The sequence below is a fragment of the Diospyros lotus genome, chromosome 1 (genome assembly GCF_014633365.1).
Source record: "Diospyros lotus cultivar Yz01 chromosome 1, ASM1463336v1, whole genome shotgun sequence".
Taxonomy (NCBI): Eukaryota; Viridiplantae; Streptophyta; class Magnoliopsida; order Ericales; family Ebenaceae; genus Diospyros; species Diospyros lotus.
The window spans coordinates 22401339-22414779 of NC_068338.1; the positions used below are offsets into that span (position 1 = coordinate 22401339).

The 13441-nt window shown below is 35.9% G+C and overlaps 1 pseudogene; it reads right to left on the reverse strand.

The window, feature by feature from the left end:
* Positions 1 to 5078: 5078 nt before the first annotated feature.
* Positions 5079 to 12893, reverse strand: LOC127809786 (pentatricopeptide repeat-containing protein At4g28010-like; annotated as a pseudogene).
* Between the last annotated feature and the right edge of the window lie 548 nt (positions 12894 to 13441).

A 13441-nucleotide genomic window follows, 5' to 3' on the forward strand; every position in this document is an offset into this window, starting at 1 on the left:
CAAAAACATTATTGTAAAAGAGGATAACGATAATGATATATTGTTACTCTGTCGAAATAACCAGAGGATAGTCGTGGAGTAGGCATCGTTCTGGTCGAACCACATAAAAACCTCCCGTGTACGTTCTATTCTATTCCTCCTTCTTGCATTTAGACTTATTCCTTCATTGCAGCCCTACGAATTATGGTCAGCTAATTCTGAACGTCGATAATATTAAACTAATAAAAAAATTATTTTTCTCACAAAAAAAAATCATCTCTAATTATTTTTTAAGTTTAGAGTCGTAATCAATTAGGGGAAATATTTTTTTGTTATTGGAGACAAAAATTATTCTATTTTTGATGTTTTTTCTACATTCAAAGATGAAATCAAAGACAAATTTTATGTTTGAACTTAAAGATAAGAAAATTTCGTTTTCAATTTCTTTCGCTATAGTTAGAATATAAATTTTTTATTTTTTGTTTTTAAATTTAGTCTCTAATTCTGTTTTTAAAATTGGTCGTTAAGTTGAACTCTTTTTGTAGTGAACGAAGATGAATGAGAGAGATTGGGGGGGAACAAACTTGAAATTTGCACAAAACAAGATTGTAATGAGGTACAGGTAATATACCAGTGGAAGCCGAACAGAGCGAAGGCAAAAGAATTATGTGAGATAGAATCACAAATTGTTGGAGAATAAAGAAAAAAATAAAACTAGGAATAAGAAGATCAAGTAGATGAAGACAAAACACACACACCCACCGAATGCTGGTAATTATTAGTAGGGGGTTTTCGTGTAAATACATGAAAAATTGTAATTATTTCTACATTTTTTAAAAGAGCCAGGGAAGAAACCTAGTAACTATATATCAAAATAAATAATGTCATTCCTCCATGTTTGTTTTCTGAGATTTTTATTATTTTATCTAGTGTTTTAAGAACACTGTAAATTTCTATCATTTTATCTTCCTAGTTCCTTACATTTATTTTAAATGAGATTATCGATTTGATCATGTTAGTTTCTAGCATTTTATAACTTATTCTTAAATGCATTTTGGGAGGCCGTGCACTACAGGACTCGGGGGTGGGTCGAGACATTGACAAATGCAATAAGAAGTTTGGTTGTATCAAATGGAGTAGGAAAGGGTCACCTCGCAACAAACGCGTTGCAAAATTCATCACAAGCATGACTTTTGGGTGCTGAGAGCCAGCCAGCCATATGCCACGCACGAACATTCTTCAAGTTCCTACAAATTTACTGATAGAAAACACTACTTTGTCTGAGAGAGTTATCGACGGACTTATCGAATGAGGTTGAAAAAACTCAAATGCCCTCTCCAGTCTTCGCCTCTCTCTCTTCTCCCATAGTAGCGCGCAGAGCCCTCGCCTCCCTCCTCTCTCCCTTCTGTAACACCCCGTCTCGCCAGACGTGTCACTATAAGGGTATCCCCGGGATTTCTTTTTTTTTTCCTCCAAGCTCAACACGCGCGGTGTGTCAGAACAATCTTCTCATGTAGATACAAACCCCGAGAACCCCAGCCTTGCCCGTTTAACTACCAAGATCAATAATATTAAACTAAACGAGACATAATACAACGCAGCGGATACATTAATATCAAAACACCGTAGTTCTTACATTGCATTTCCTTAGCAAAATACGCAATACAGATCAAATGATAACATTGCTAATATACAACTGTTCATTTACAACCTGAAGTACGTATTAAAGCCTCCAAACGTTACAACGACTATCAAACTAAGCACCATTGGCCCTCAACTGGCCACGTCCTTGCCCTCGCAGTAGTCCCTGGCTGGAACATTAAACGTTCCAGGGGCATAGCCCAGGTTAGATGATAAAACATCTAAGTGACGGTATGAACAGTTTATACAATGCATGAAAGACACACGAGCATGGCATACGAAGACAACAATATGCAAGACACGTCTAGCTTGAGAAATCACCCTGGCATACTCAACCTCCCGTGGAAAACACCATTCCACACACCGTTGGGGTTGAGCTTGCCGCGACATACTTAATCCCTCGAATGCCCTACTGTGACACCCGTTCACCTGGTTTAATATTAATCCCTCGAGTGCACCGTCGTGACACCCGTTCACCTGGTTTAACATTATTCCCTCGAGTGCCTCAGTGTGACACCCGTTCACCTGGATTAACATTGTCCCAATCTCAAGTAGACCCCATCTCGTCCCATACGGACACAACACCAACACGAAGATCAATACCCCGATGATATGAAAATCACACGCCATGCACCGACTCTTTTATAAGTAAATATAGTTGATGCAATATATCACATGTTCAATATGCAAATGATGCCACAAATACATAAGTAAAACGCCTTTGCAGAACAACCCAAGTTCCGGAGGGTAAAACCGCTCACTAGAACTGGTCCCAATTGCGTGTAACCTAAGTTCGGGAGGGTAACACCGCCCACCTGAACCCACTACACACCTTCCAACATATTTTCAAGATAAGGTAAAGATAGGATCAGACCACTCACCTTGAACGAAACTCAATTGCCTCAAATCTTGTGCTGAACCTCAACTTTTGTGCAACTCCTCAAGTTTTTTGACCAAACCACCTCCTTACACGCCCTGACGCGTTATCCAAGTGCTCTGCGCGTGTGATGCTTCGCATATGCTTAAAAAGCCCTCTATCTACTAAACCCGAAGCTCTCTTATCTGGCACGAACTTCTCAAAATTTCAAATGAGAAACCTTTGGTTATGAACCCCTATTTATAGGTTTTGGAAACTTAGCTACCAAGAAACATATATTCTGCAATCATTTCAAATATTTCAAAATCTTTTACAATCATTCCAAATCTTCTAAAGATCTTTTGCAATCATTGTAAATCTTTTAAGATTTTCTATAATCATTTCAAATCTTCTAATATCTTTTGCAATCATTCCAAAATCTTCTAATATCTTTTGCAATCATTGTAAATCTTCAAAGATATTATATAAGAATTACTAAATCTTCTAAGATATTCTGCAATCATTCCAAATCTTTTAAGATTTTATATAATCATTACCATATCTTCTAAGATATTCTAAAATCATTCTAAATCTTCTAAGATTTTATATAATAATTGTTAACCAAATCAAATCTTATTCAAATCATATCCAACAAAATCTTATCCAATTAAATCTTATCCAAATCTTATCTTATCCAATCAAATCTTATCCTTAAAGTCATCATGAGCTTTCATCTTATCTCTAACATCATCATGAAACTTCATCTTTAGCACTAAAGTCATTTATGAGGCTTTTCCTGAATTTTCCAAATGTCCCTAGTAAAAAGGTTTCAATAATTACACTTTGACCCGAACTTTTGGATAATTGCACTTTAACCCTTTTCAACATGGTCCCCGGACTAATTTTTAATTTCATTTTAGTCCCTAAAAAATGGACTAATTACGCTAATGCCCTTAATTTTTAGGTAAATTACACTTTTACCCCAACCTCAAAAATTACGATTTTGCCCCTGGTTCAAAAACTGAACTTCTCTTTAAAGACCTTTATAACCCTTTGAAATATCCTAAAACATTCTCTTTAAAATTCCAAAAAAATATCGTTTCAATCTCCCTCTATCAATTTCGAAAAATTGCTCTTAGGCCCGAATCTTCGTTTTGGCTACAAACCCTTTTGTTTCTTTCAAAAACTACTGAAGGGTTACTCTATATGCCAAATATGAACTTATTCGGGGTTTCATTGACTTCCCGGATGCCTCGTACGATAATTTGATTTTTCAGCCTACATCATAATTGCCTTTTTAGCTGTACCGGAAGTCGTTCCCGATCCGACTTTTTTTTATGCCTAAAATCATAACTCGTATTACTTGTCGATACTATACCCTTTTCCTTGGCTATCTAGGGTCTAGGGTACTCCCTCTGACTAATTTGATCGTCCAAAGTTACGTTAGTGTACCCTATAGTCTTATTTTTCCACAAAGTCCATTTATGCCCTTCACTAAATACCGTTTATATCCTCAAATCATTCCTGGGTATTACACCTTCTCCTACGACCATCATGCCTCGCCTCGCCAACCGTCGCTCCAACGACGGTTGGTGAGACGAGGCGTGGTGGTGAGGCGAGGCGCGGCAGTCGCGCGGCCATGGGGGAAGGGGGGAGGAGAGAGGCGAAGCTGTGTAGTGGCATCCTTGCAAATTTGCATTAGGAATGAGAGTATTTTAGTCTTTTCAACCCTATTATGTAAGTCTCTTGATAAGATTTTCTGGCCGTAATAGAACTCTTTACTGATATATGGTTATGCATGCAGGCACGTCACAATACAGATTTCTTATTTGCCTCACATGGTCAAGCGAGGCGCTGCACGGAGACACAACTGCCAGCCTCGTGACAATTACAATAACGAATTACTTAAATGAATTTTCCCTATTAATGTTTTGTATTTTATCCGTCCCTCTTACTGGTGGAAATGTAGGTGGTGCAACCTCCAGTTAATGTTAATCCATATGGTGACATATTCTTCATAAAATTTATTTCTCAATTCTTTTTTTATAATTTTTTGTTCTGTTCCATACAATGCTAATTTGAAAACCTAAATGCAGAAGGTTTAATTTTCAATATAAGAACAATATGACCAAAGTAAACATAAGCCAAATGGCAAGAGAAAAGAAGAATATGCAAATTAACAAGTAATCTTAAAATCATGCTCACATTGGGAATGTGTCAATCTGTCAACATTGTCAAAATGAAGCACAATCAATCCTACTGATTTACAGAACCCAAAAAACCAAATTTCTCAAAGGCTCACTTCATAATATTGAATTTAATAATAGAAGAAATGTCAGGCCAATCTCCAAATATAATTTCAAACAAAACATTCAAACTGCAAAAGGAGGTCGCTGACCGCATAAAAGAGTGTTTATATCATCACGTCCTTTTAGTTCATGCAAATCCGCACCCAGTTTTCTACTCAAATTATGTACTAGCGGGGGAGCTTTGGAGGTAACTCTATAACTTCTGGTTCTTGCCCAATATGTGGCATTGAGTGCTATCAACTAGCTGGAATGGTCGCTCCCCAGGTATAGTCCAGTACAATGATTTGCTCACATTAATCCTCTTCGCTTTCCCTTCTCCGCTCCTGATGCTCAAAGAGGTCTTCAGGTGGGCCATACACAACCATATCTGGGAAAAGCTCTAAGAAGTCATCCTTCACTTTCTCCCTCAGTTCTGGGTATGGAATGAGCCCCTTCAATATGACTCGGTATGGCAAAGATAGTGGAGATTCAAGAGATCTTCTCATTTCATCATATATGTCCATTGCCTCTGAGGGCAAGCCATTATCAAGAAAGGCCCTAATAATGTCCCCAAATGTATGCTGGTCGAAAAGAACCTCCTCTTGCTTCAGATCCTCCCAGACTCTCTTTGCTTCATCCACTTTCTTGTTCCTTGCAAGCATCATAAGCATGTCTCTGTAGAAAAACATGTCTGGTCGGTACCATATTTCTTTACGCACCGCATCTTACAACTGCAAAATAAGATATGAATTAGAGCAAAAAAATGTTGAACTATTTCTTTATGGACATGAGCATGTCAGCAACAGCTCGTAATTACATTATCCAAACTAAGGGATAATTAGAGGGGTAGGTTGGAGATTAAGAGGAATTAATGTAAAAAATTTCCCTTTCCAAACATTATTTTTCTTCAATGTAAACCCTGCTTGCACTTTAACCAAATATTGCACGATGGAAGTTATCCCAAAGAATCTTGCAGCTCTATTAGCCCATCTGGTCTTTCAGTGCATGATGGGTTGAGCTGGAGTTTATTAAGGTTATCCCCAAAACCTCCATTTATACATGAGCATACTATTTTTAAGTTGGGTTTGTCAAAACAGTTCTCGTTTCATGAAAACTCTCAACTCAACGCATCAGGTGATCCATAAGGTGCCATTTCAAAAGCATCAGGTGCAGATTCATCCGTCTGGCAATTCTTCAATCACCTTATCCTCGCCTATTGGTCTATAGGACCTGATTCAATCACCTATCTTAGTGACCGTCGTTCCCGTAACGCATTTTTTCTTCCCAATTTCAACCTCAATCACTCTAAAGCAAGGACTTCATTGTAATGCACAACAACATCAAAATTTCGAGATCTACACTATCAACCTCCCAAATGCACAATATAAACCAAATATGCATATTTTCATGCTTCTAAGCTCCTAATCTCCTCACAACAATCATGAAACACTGTGTAGTATGGTATGAGCACAATGGCTTGGTAAGATTCCCATGTGGCATTGAAGACATAATGCGACTCATGCTTATCCCAAGCCTCTCCAAGGCTTCCAACCAAACCCCACTATTTTTCATCAAGATGGCAAAACCAGTATTCTCAACTTGATAATTAACACCACAAACTGATTTCCGCTAAGGCGATGGTCCTCTATGAACATATCCCACCTTGGAGACCCATATGCACTGGTCACTAATGCCTATTAACAACGACATTAATCCAACATAAAATAGCGATGCATCACAAAATCACACCTTCTCAAACTATATCATACTCTGTCATGACCCTAGGGGTATGCTTGTATTGGGGGGAAATTCTAGGTGTATAAGTTGTTAGGTGGGTAACTGAAAGGGGTTACGAGGTTAGGCAGGAAAAGGGAATAACTCATTGTACAACAGCTAGCATAGCCGTTAGGTTAGGTGGATGGTTGGATAACAGGTGATGATGTGGCTAGAGGCTCTATAAAAGAGACCTTCGGCAGAATGGAATGGGTATCAAAGAATACAGAAGTTTTTATTCCATATCATATCTCTCTCGTTCTCTCTCTCTTTCTCTCTTGTTTTCGATCTCTCTTTCTCATTCTATTATGTTCAAACCATTTGATTTCCATAATTGTCCCTCCTCAAGTCTTGGGGCTTGACATACTCTGCCAATGCCATTCATACAAATGAAGTGAGTCTGAGAACTTACATTGATGCAAGATAAAGCCATAGATATCCCAATATCAGTTCACACCTTGTCCCTAAGACAAGGATTACGTCCATTCACATCAAGTATTTAAGCTCCCAACATGTTTCATTCATGAAAATAAAACCCTGTTTGGTTTTGAGTTTCAAGGCAAGTTGAGGAGAGTTTGAAGCCAAACTCAATAAATTAGTTGTTTGGTCCAATGGTAGTGTTCTCAACTCAACCAAGTACAGGCGAGTTTAAGGGTTCAAGTTTAACCTCTTGGTGAGGTTGAGGCAAGCTGGGCGAGCTGAAGTCTTCTACTTTTATGATATTATTAATATTATCAATAATACTAGTATTTTACAATTATATTACAATATTGTATAATATCATATAAAAATAACATTACATTAATATTATACAACATAACATCATAATATAAGATAATATCATATCATAACTAAAACACATTATTATAATTTTATTAGTATAAAGTTAGATTAAATTATTAGTATATTAAAAATGACAAGATTAATATAACATTATATTACATAATATAACATCATATTTAATATATTATATTACAATAATATTGTATTGATAACTAAAACTAAACTCAAATTTATAAATTTACGAAATAGTTCTAACAAAAAGTCTAAAACTCATCTTGAGAGGATTGCCGCCTTAGTGGGAATTAGTTTGTGGTGGTCATTAACAAGATGACAAAGTTAAGTTTGCTACCTTGATAAAAACTGATGAAGTTAGGTTGGAAGCCTTAGAGAGGCTTTGGATGACTACGGATTGCATTTGTGTCTTGCATGTTGCATGTGGGACTTACTGAGCAGTAATGCCCATACCATACTACACAACGTTTCAGGTTTTTTCTTAGGGGATCAGAAGCTTAGGAGCATTTTTTCCAACTTTATTTGATTTCCTTTTCATGTTAAATACTAAAGAGTAAAAAAACTAACTTGTACTTTCTCCATGCATTACTTATACAATGACTACTCCTTTCTCCTCTCTAATTCTAACACTACTTTGCAAACAAACAATTATACATGTTACCATTGAATTACTAACCAACATGCCATCTAAAAGTTTAAGCTAGTAAATAGAGGGTTAACTTTATCTTTTATAGATATATATATATATATATCTTAACTTTTAACACACTCCCCTCATCTGTGGCTAGAACTTCATTATATAATTGATCCAAGCACATTCAACTACTTAAATATTTAGTTAAGGATGAGGTACAAACTTATAACCCTTGCCTACTCTGATATTATGTTGAAAAGTTGACCGTTATATCATTTAAAAGTTTAAGTGATAGATAGAGCGTTAACTTTATTTTTATATTATTATTTTTACACTCAACATAATCAACAAATTCAACCATTTAAATATATACTCATTATGATTTAATTAAATGCAAATAGATGCATTCATGATAGCTTTAAAAATTACGATGGCAACAATCAAATATTTAATTAATTTTACAACTCAAACTGATGGCCTTCCAATCAAAAAGGAGCAACCTTAACATTGTGACCAAACTTCACCTCATTATAATTTTTTAATTAATTTTGATATTTATAAAGGTGGGCAACAAGCCAAAGTCAATCTCTCGATCAATAAAGGCTCTATCATCATTACAACCCTTAATTCTCCTAGGTAGGATCAGATACAAGAATTCTAGCACTCTAATCATCTTTATCTATAATTATTCTTTTGTAAAGTAGTTAGCCTTCCTCCATTATTATAAATTTAAACTTTGCTTATAATTATTGTTTAGTATAGCAAAAAAAAATTTAACTCTAGCATCATTTTCATGTTTTTCACAACTTTACTTGAAATATTGAGATTTCTAAACATGACGATAGCTTTGTAAGTCCATTGTTCAATAATTCATAAAAGGAGTTGCTTATGATATCTCTATAGCACTTTTTTTGAATTAACCATTTAGACCCCACCCCAACTAGTCTAGCAATCTGTTCCACAAGTTTGCTAAAGAAAACAAATAAGAATCAAGTCAACTGGGCTCAAAGCAAGCAAGCAATTCAAAGTAACAAGTAAGGGATACTTGGTATTGCAATAAATTATTTATTGATGAAGGAACCATATTACGCTCTACCAAGCAGGTAACTTTAAAGAAAATTTGGGAAAAAGATTAGTTAAGTACACTGGAACTCTAGTCAAACAAGAACAACATGCCAAGACTTTATCCTACTATGTGGGGTGTCAGAACTCTTTTCATAACAAACCAAAAAAAAAAGAAGGAAAGTTATTTTGCATAGTTGAAAAGTTTAAAAGAAAAGGAATTGATAATAACACTATATTTTATTTTTATCACTGGGGTTCTATAGCTCAGAGCGAGTTTCATGAATGTATTTAGCAATAATAATGAGTTCGTAGAGTGTTTCCAAAGAGTTCTTAGTTCTAAATAATTTTAAAAAAGTAATATCACAAGTTTGGACAAATACTAGATGTTTTGGAGTGTTTCAGAAGTGGCAGAATCCAAAACAGCACCACTAGCAATATTCGTGAATGACACAAACCTAGCATCAAGTTTGTTGACAGTTGCACCTTCGTTAATGTCATCATGGCTATTTGAATAGCATAAAGAATATTTGAGTGTTATATGACATATATGAATGATATAAATGCATGGCATTCTAACATATCTATTCATGGCAATGATAATATTAGGGGCTTAATCCTTCCTTGAGTCTTTCGAAAGGTGGAGGAAAAAGTTGAAAAATTAACAAAGTAGAATTTAGACAAAAGCAATGTTAGCTGTGAGCTTCCAATGCGCACCTTCAAATTCAGCTACCAGAGCATTTCTTTCTGTCTACTTACTATCCTACATACACCTTGCACATTTGACACAAAGACATGAAAATGAAACAACACTCGCACAGAAGTATTTTCGCGGGATAAGAACTAAATGTTGATAGAGCTCAAAACAAAGCAACCCTAACATGTAAAAAAAAAAAAATTGTCCAAGAAACAGTGCAAGATTAGATTACCAGAATTGACCAATGAAAAATGGCTAATCTGTTGCAACTGTGTCCTTATTCCCATTAAATTCTAACAGTCGGGCTTAATATTTTAATTGGTAAATTATCTCAGCAGCCAAACAACAATGCAAGTAACGAAGAAAAAGAATAAGAGTTGGAAAACCTTCAAAGAGAGAAAGACGAGGTTCTGTCTCTTGAGCTTGGCGAGGACGGCTATGAGGTCGGACTTGAGGAGGCGAGAATCATGGGACTTCATGAACCGTTCGAACAGCACAGGATAGGACTACAGCCTCTTGAGCTCCTTGACGGCGATAAGTACTTCCTTGCTCATCTCTTTCTTGCGCCGCCATATCGATAGGCTCGGCCTTGATGCCGAAAGGGTGATGCAGCGCGTGAGCGGATCTGGACAACAGATCTCGGAATCTAGGGTTTTAAGAGGGCAGTGAGGGCTTGCAGGGAATGAAGATGAGCATCTCCGCATAAGATTTCTGCCCGCTCGCAGCATTCCAAGACTGTCATTGCCAGCAAGGCAAATAGATAGACCGAGGAGTTAAATAAGCATTTATCCCTACTCCACTCTCAATTTTGCGTTTTATGAGCTACTCATATTTTAATTTTTTAAATCTTATGTTTTTTTTATATTTAAAATAACATTCATGTATTAATATATAAATAAATTATTTTCAATCCAGATTGTATTTATCTTTTTGCAAATCGAATTATGAAATATTTTAATTTACACTATTTTTCATCAGCATAATACTCTTTCTCATTAGTTCTAACGTAGCATATATATTGAGTTAGAAGAAGAATAGTAATTTGTTAAATAATTTAAAATTTTATTAATTATTTAAAAAATTATAACATTTTTAAAAAATTCTTCTCTTTGGTGCTGCATGGTCAGGGAATTTTTTTTTTTTTATAATTTACGTTTTTTTATCTATTTTTATATTATTTGCCTAATATTTAGAAATATTGTCAAAAACAAAAAAAAATATTTTTTTTTTGTCATACAACAGAATTAGGCAGAAGTAGGAATTTTCAACTTCTACGGGGCCAGAAAATATATTATTAATGAAACAAATTAACTTTCTTAAATATTTAAATTTACAATTATTAAACTTTATATATATATTGAATATATATTCTAAAAAATATTTACATATATGTTAAATGCGTATAGCATTATATTTATATATATATGTTAACGTGTGTTTGTATATTGACTGAGTCTGCTATAGGGTCGATTAGAGCAATTGAGTATATCCTTAGACAGAAGCCCTCACAAAATATATATATACAAAAAAAATCAAAATAAATAAAGAGACTAAATAAACTAACAGTGGCATGTTTCAACAAATGGCTATGAAAAGAACTCTAATTCATTTAGCGGGTCCCGTCATTCAGAATTAAGATAATTAAAGAGCTAAGTATACGTACTCGACTCTACCTTACAGAGCTAAAGATCTAGATGGTGTTGCTGATCAAAATCAAAAGGATAATCTCACCTGCATTGTACAATACAGTGCCATGTTATAATCCGAAAAAGAAAATTACAAAATGCATCCTGACCTGTCAACATTAATACAACAATGGGAAAAAAAAGTCAATAATATAAAGAAGGAAAACTGTATATTGTGGTTATTCCTGTTAGGACCACCAACAAGCAAGCAAGCATTATAAAATAGATGCAAAAATAATCAGGCAGGGCTTAGCTGTTGGCTAGGATGAATTTTTGGAGTTTCGTGTGATGCTTTATCCTTCGGTGAAGTTTGCTGAGGAAAACTTGACAAAAGCTTTACAACATCAGGATCTTTGAGATCTTCAGATGTAAGACACGTCAAGATGGTTGAAGTTATTACTAGGTCGAGAAAAGCACCCAGAGCAGCCATTTTATGAAGCAGGTGAATGATTTCTTCCTTTTCACCCCATGAATAAAAACCCTTAAGAAGAGAATCAAATACGTAGGCATCTGGTTTAAAGCCATGAGCAATCATTTTCTCCAGAACACTCTTAGCATCATCCAACTGGCCAGCCCTGCAAAACCTATTTATTAATATGGAAAAGGTCACAGCATCAGGGGCCAAACCCCTTTAAAGCATGTCTTCAAGTACTCCTTTGGCAGATTGAATATCCCCTGCTTTGAGAGTTGCGTCAATTATTATATTAAATGACACAACATCAGGTTCACAGTCCAAACTCCTCATCTCATCAAACAGTCCTCTTGCCTGCACCAAGCTGGCTTCTTTGCACAAAGTTGCTATCAGTTGATTGTAGCTAAACAAGGTAGGGTAAAGCCCAGAAGCTCTCATTTTTTTAAGAATCCCTATCGCTATATTAGCCATATGCAATTTACAGAATCCATTTATCATAACACTATACATGAATGAATCTAGAGTTAGCCCTGACTGGAGCACCTGTTTCCAAAACCCCATAGCTTTCTCAACATTCCCTTCCTTTAGACAGCCCTGAATCAGCGAAGTATAAGCTACGTTGTCACAGATGTTCCCATCCACAACCATCTTATGGTGAATCTCCACAGCTTCATCAAGACGACCTTCTTTGCAAAGCCCTTGGATTAGCACACTAAGTGTGTATACATCTGGTTTAACATAGTTATTGTCTTTCAACATCATATCAAAAAGAATGATTGCCTGATTAACCTTCCCATTTTTGCAAAGTCCCGTGGCTAAATTGTTGTAAGTAACCACATCAGGCTTCTTCCCCCTCTCAATCATCATTTCAAATATTTTAGAAGCATCGCTTACCAAATCTTCCTTGCACAATCCATTTATTAGAACATTGTACGTTACAACACCCGGCTCTTCACCCTTCTCTAGCATCAAATCAAATAACTTGATAGCTTTGCTGGCTCTCCCATCCTTACAAATAGCACCAATTAAACTTGTGTAAGTGACAATATCAGGCCGAACCCCTCGTTCCATCATAGAGTTCAATATTGTTGTTGCTTCCTCCCATTAACCTATCCCACACAGACCATCTAACAGGCAACTATATGCGATCATATTTGGGGAAATTCCTTGTGCCAACATTTCATTAAAGAGTTCCTTGCCCCTAATAACATCCCATCTATGGCAGAAACCACTTATAAGTGTCCCATAGGCAACAACATCAGCAACCAATCCATTCATCCCCATCTCCTTGAACAATCTCATAACTTCGTCCATTCTACCCTCTTTGCATAATCCATCCAGCAAAATGGTGTACGTAGTCAAATTGGGGCTACAATTTGTTACCTCCATCTCATCTCTTAATTTCAGAGCTCCTTCCATGTTTTTTGCCTTGCAAAGTCCCCTTATAAGTGTATTAAAGCTAACAATATCAAATGAGATACAACCTCTACGCAGTTGTCGAAAAAGCTCCATTGCCTCAACAACCTTGCCATTTCGATACAAGCCCTTCAATACAATATTCACATTGTATACAGTAACACTAAAACCACGCTTGACCATCAGACTCAATACCCCAAAAG